This window comes from Ahaetulla prasina, unplaced genomic scaffold, assembly GCF_028640845.1.
Source record: "Ahaetulla prasina isolate Xishuangbanna unplaced genomic scaffold, ASM2864084v1 Contig446, whole genome shotgun sequence".
NCBI classification, from domain to species: domain Eukaryota; kingdom Metazoa; phylum Chordata; class Lepidosauria; order Squamata; family Colubridae; genus Ahaetulla; species Ahaetulla prasina.
The window spans coordinates 891-6927 of record NW_026682227.1 but is presented as its reverse complement, the minus strand read 5'-3'; the positions used below and the strand labels follow the sequence as shown (position 1 = coordinate 6927).

The 6037-nt window shown below is 35.5% G+C and overlaps 1 long non-coding RNA gene across 1 annotated transcript; it reads right to left on the bottom strand.

The window, feature by feature from the left end:
• Positions 1-264: 264 nt before the first annotated feature.
• LOC131187354 (uncharacterized) lies at positions 265-5107 on the bottom strand. The gene is made up of 3 exons (XR_009152527.1): positions 5019-5107; positions 3688-3802; positions 265-1925 (listed from the first exon to the last, which is right to left on the bottom strand). It is a non-coding gene; the product is annotated as an uncharacterized LOC131187354 (long non-coding RNA).
• Positions 5108-6037: the final 930 nt, after the last annotated feature.

Sequence of the window (6037 nt, the reverse complement as noted above, 5' to 3'; positions counted from 1 at the left end):
TTTGAACTGTTGACTACTTTTTGCCAAGTATCTTCAGACAGGTTTTATTTTATTGCTGTTTATTTGTGACTCTCTCCAGAATGGTTCTTTACGGCTGAGAAAGTTCTTCAAACTGCTATGTGTGTTTTCACTGCCAATTCAGCTAGTGCTGCAACAACTAAACAGCACTGAGCCATTCGCTAATTAACAATTTATTAAACTAGCTCTTGACATTTTAGCTTAATATGTTGCACAAATCTGTCGTTGTTAGCTTATGGCTCGGTGTATTGGACAAACACATAAACTGATCTAATTGAAGGGTCCTTGGTGCTCTCTGAGCTTGGTTGTTTTTTTACAGACGTTTCATTATCCAAGCTAGGTAACTTTATCAGTGCCACTAGCACTGAGGATGTTGCCTAGTTTGGGTAATGAAACATCTGCAAGAAAACAACCAAGCTCTGAGGAACCTTCATTTCAACTGTGAGCTACAAATATTCTCCTTTATTGATACTGATTTTATTGAGTAGACTATGATTAAACGAACTACAACACAGTCATAATGGTTTATTCAGTTGACTGACCCCTAAATCTGATTAGTACTGATTAATAGAGCTCTATGTCTGTGTTGACCTTACTATTTCAGATTGGAGGGGAAGTCAAATAATTGCTAATATTCAGGATTCAAATGGAAATATCTGATAATGTTTTCTTCATGCCGTCTGGTTTTTCCTATGGAAGATTTATTTTTGAATTGAAGACCATTCAACTATATGAGCCTCTGCTTGCCAAAATGGTACAGACCTTATTCACCAATCTCATTGAAGACAAGTCTATACCAACTGCTAATCTGATTAGCCACTGAAGTGAGGAAAACACAGTATTAAGAAAGCCATTTGAAAAACCACTGTTTTTAAAGGCATTGTTTATAATAAATATTCATTTAGAATTTTTTCAGTTTTCCATTCTAGGAAGGGTAAATAGGGCAAAAATATACAACTGACTGTATTGCTCAATTGCGCTTAGTATTACAGAGTTGCTGAAAGGACTTACACAGTAGAATGAGATTACTCTCAAATTATTCAAAAGTGTAAAAAGAAGCAATTACTCATATTTATTTAGGACTGGGTGTGGAAGAAACAATAGCAATGACCTGAATGTGGATTCTTTCAGATAACTACATATAGAAGTTAATATTTCACTAGTTAACAAAAGTAACAAATTTAAACCACTACAGTAACAACTGAAAGCCAAGATATTATCTCAAATTTATGAAATATCTCATAGTATCTCAAATTATCCCAGATCTTTATATTTAAATCAACACACTAAATATTTAAGTACAGTAATGTCAAACAATAATGATTTAACAAATAGCTTACAGCAGTTGAAGTTCTATCCTTAACCACTGAAGACTATTAATATACCCACAATTATAAACACATTTTCTGAGAAGTAGACTTACTAAAAACAATCTTTACTAAGTTCCTTGCAAAATTAGAAGTATAGGGCAATTTACAAATATGTTTGTACACTATCAGTTTTACAAAGTGCCTTTTGCAAACTATAGGAAACTACGGTACGGCCTTATTTAGACTTCCAACAAGCCAGTGACATGAGCTTAGCCTGATCTGTTCTGTAGTTAGGCAGGTTCTAAAAACCCCAACCACATAAACAACCATATATGTTTAATTTAACAGTCAAATATGAAAATATCACTTTCCAGTATTTTTGCAATATTTCACACTAATAGGAAGTTGGGTCCACATCTTTGAGAGACAAGAAAGTCTGTAACTTGTGATCAAAATCAATAGGTCGATTTTGAGGCTCCTTGTACTTCTTTGTCATTTTGATGCCTAGGTATGGGATAAGTTCACAATGGTCTATGAACCGTTCCAACTTCATTTTATACTTCTTTCGTATATAGTCTGGGCTGTTAGGGTTATATGCTGCAAAAAATTAAATACCATCATATTTCAGAATTCACATTACTGTTATTCCAATATCCAAAGTCACATAGAATCAGTGGTGGGTTGTTACCGGTTCCCCCAGTTCGGGCGAACTGGTAGCAGTGACGGTGGGAGGCTCCACCCACCCGCCCGGATGTAATCAAATACACTCTGCACATGCGCAGAAGCAAATACACTCTGCGCATGTGCAAGCGAACCGGTAGCAAAGGTAAATGAAACCCACCACTGCTTAGAATACATGTACATACTATGTTTTAGTGGTTCCCAATATCTCACTAGATGTTTATTTAACTATTTTTAAAATTTGCATCCATGTACTCCTAGGAAAACCAGCCTCTGGCAATTTACAACAGTAGCTACTGTAATGGTAACTTCTAATATTGAGGTCTTGCTATGAGAAAACTGCTGGAAGTAAAGAAAAATGGATAATGAGTATAAGAAATAAAAATAGTTCAACTTGCTTGTTTTTTCAGATATTTTCTCCATACCACCTTACACATTAACAGGCTAAAAATTCACCTTTAAAGGCATTAGACTGCTGCTCTTATTTTAAGTTTTTAGATGCAATCTATATAAAAAAAAATTTTAAATTACAATTATGAACCGAAACCATAAAAACAAAAGCAATTGTTGTTCAAGTAAATCTAATCAAATTATACTGGGTTTAACTCTTGGAATGGAGGAAAAAAATACAGTAAAACCAAGAGGAAATTCTTTTCCCTTCAATTCTCTGTTTGGTATTGAATTTTTTTTCAGATTCAGATAAATACAAGTTTTACTTCTTATCAATTTCATGTGCAACCATATTTTTTAATATGGTTGCATGGCCCATTAGTGGACAATGAGCTGTTTCAACTAAGCCACAGAAACATCAGGTGAGTGCAGATGTGCATCCCCACTTCTGCGAGCAGTGGGTGAGTGTGTGCATGCGCAGTCCATTTACATGCCAGCCACTCACACAGAACCATCCCCTCCCCCTCCAGTTCGCAAAGCTGGAAAAGTTGGGGAACTCTGCATTAGATTACCTCTTGCATTATTTTTTTCCCCTTAATGGTCTGCTTCCTAGCATTCATATTATGAATTTGGTATTGCCTAAATGTTCCTTTGTTTCATTATTCCTGTATGGATATGATGCTTTCATTATGCATCTCTCTATTTAGAAGTCAGCATTTACACTGACATAACTAATGTAACCATTTGTTTCTGTATAAGTTTACAAATCCTTTCCTGCTCTCCTCCCCTCATATAGTAAAATTTTTTACTAAAATTAAAAATAACTTCTGGAAAAGGAACATAACTACTTGAAAAGAATGTTCTTTTTCTATCTATCAGGAAAATTATTAATACCGTGTTTCCCCGAAATTAAGACCCTGTCTTATATTTTTTTGAACCCCGAAATAAACGCTTGGACTTATTTTCGAGGTGGTCTTATTATTTTGGGGCACGTGGAGCAAGACAGGGCTCCTCCCTAACCTAACCAGAGGAAATGGTGGGGCCCGGCTGTGCATGCATTTGAATATTTTCGGGGTGGGCTTATTTTCAAGGGGGGGGCTTATTTTTAGCGGATGCGTTCAAAAGCCCGATTGGGCTTATTATCAGGGGATGTCTTATTTTAGGGGAAATAGGGTAGGTTTTTTGTTGGATTAATTCTGATGTCAGTGCTCAATCTGAATGTTTCTACAGTTAACTATATAGAAATAACAAAATTTTTGTAACAATAATGCTCTCTTCCTTTCTTTACCTTTTAAATGATAGGCTATGAATAGCAAAGCGGTCCTTTTCACACTCAGGAATGGAAATTTTGGCTTTAAGCAACCAACTGCATTCATTGCTTTTATTAAAGCTGTAGCCACACCCTTTGGGATAAAATATTTTTAATGTTAATTGTTTAGAATGAGTTCATTTCATTGATATGCTTTATAATGTACATGGCTTGATACTGAGCTTCATAGAGGGACCGAATACAGATTCTGAAGCACCTTAAAATTTGATTTTTTTTAAAAAAAATTACTTTTAGATGTATGATAAAAGATACAATATATGTCTCATTTAATTTGGCCACGTCGTGGGAAGATTCACTGCAGAAAGCAATTATGTTTGGAAGAGTTAGTGGTGAAAGGAAACTAGGCCATCTAAGAATAGAAGTGGCTGGGCACCATTAAAGCTGAAACCAGCCAGAGTCGTGCAAGATCAAATGATATGGAGGGACCTGGAATCACCAAGAGTTGGACATGACTTAATGGATAATATCATCATCATCATCATCATCATATGTTAAACGAGCTGAATTTGTATTTGTTGAGAGTTCAGAAATTTGGATAGGTAAAGGTAAAGGTTCCCCTCGCACATACATGCTAATCGTTGTTGATTCTAGGGGGCGGTGTTCATCTCTGTTTCAAAGCCAAAGAGCCAGTGCTGTCATGTGGCTGTCATGACTCAACGCCAAAGGCGCACGGAACGCTGTTACCTTCCCACCAAAGGTGGTCCCTATTTTTTCTACTTGCATTTTTACATGCTTTCGAAACTGCTAGGTTGGCAGAAGCTGGGACAAGTAACGGGAGCTCACTCCATTACACAGCAGCACTAGGGATTCGAACCGCTGAGCTGCCGACCTTTCGATCGACAAGCTCAACGTCCTAGCCCCTGAGCCACCGCGTCCCTACTTGTTGAGAGTTCAGAAATTTGGATAGACTTGACTAATTTGAGTGGAAGATCAAACAGGATTGCCAAGCAGCGGTGACCCTAGTGTATGCTAATTTAAATCCTAGGTGACTTAGGAAATATTTATGTATAATTATCTTATTTGGCATTATAAATATGCAGATTTGATTTGATCACAGAGTCTTTTGGGACATATATGGCACATTTCTATGCATCACAAATCAAATCTAGTCTCAAAATCAAAATTATAAAAAAGGTGTACCAATGAATAGGAAACATTTTAATGAAAATCATCCATTTTGTTTGAGAAAGGTCGTTCTAGTTTTGAAATGTGTATAAATATAGCTAACACTGATTAGAATCCAAATAAATATTTAAATTTTATTATAAATAACAAGAAGAAAAAAAAACCTGCTCAAGATATCCAGTCAGAGGAAGAGCTGTCAACACTATAGGTTCCTTTAAGGGGGGAAGCTTATGTGGAAGTGTCAGTTTCCAATATTTCTCTGGTTTTCTAAGAATACGGAAATGAGAGGTCAGTAAAATGTAAACCTAGCTCAACATACAGATATGAAGATACTAAATGCATTCCATACCTCATAAACCTCTAGTTTTCTTCATTTTCAAAATATATAGCTTTTTGCGATAAAGTACAGCATATTCAATGTTCCCAGGTATCAGAGCTTCATATCTCAAGAGAAAGGAAGAGCAATATGTATATATATTAATTTGCACCCTGTCTTTCTGTTTCAAATTGTGTCAGGAAATTATCCTTAAAATAGAAAGCCCTTTAAATTATTTTAGGGCTTTAAAGATAATGATTAGCCTTTAAATTGAGTATAGAAATGCACCAGAAACAGTGAGCTAAGATAAAAGAAAGAAATTGTCCCCAGTTAATTGGACTGCAAGTATTCAACATTTCTGTACATGACTTTTGCAGTCTTTTATCTGTCCGCTCTGAAATCAGTCCTGGGCAATATATAACTTCATCTTTTTTGGGAACAAAGAACCAGCATGAACAGAACAAAAGTATTTCTCAAGTTAGCAGCCATCTGGGAATCCAGAAGCATGTGCAGACTGTGATTTTTCAAGAATTAATCTATAAGATCTCACAGCCTTAACCCTAAAATTATCCAGGAAGATTTATATTGAGTGTATTACTGTATTGTACATTACAGTTATCATACAATGTAATGTACAGTGGTATATATTCTAGATACCAAGCATTAGTTTGATAATCTTTGGGATATGTGTTTGGCCAACATGTTTGTAATATTTGGCGAAATATAAAAAGTGTGAATGGAAGCTACTTTAAGTATATAGAAAGAAACAGTTTAGAATGCAACACAGTTTAAAATGCATCTCAGAGTGAAGATGGAATTTTGGATCTTCTATGAAGTAAGCAGGTATACCTGCATAATATATTTTAC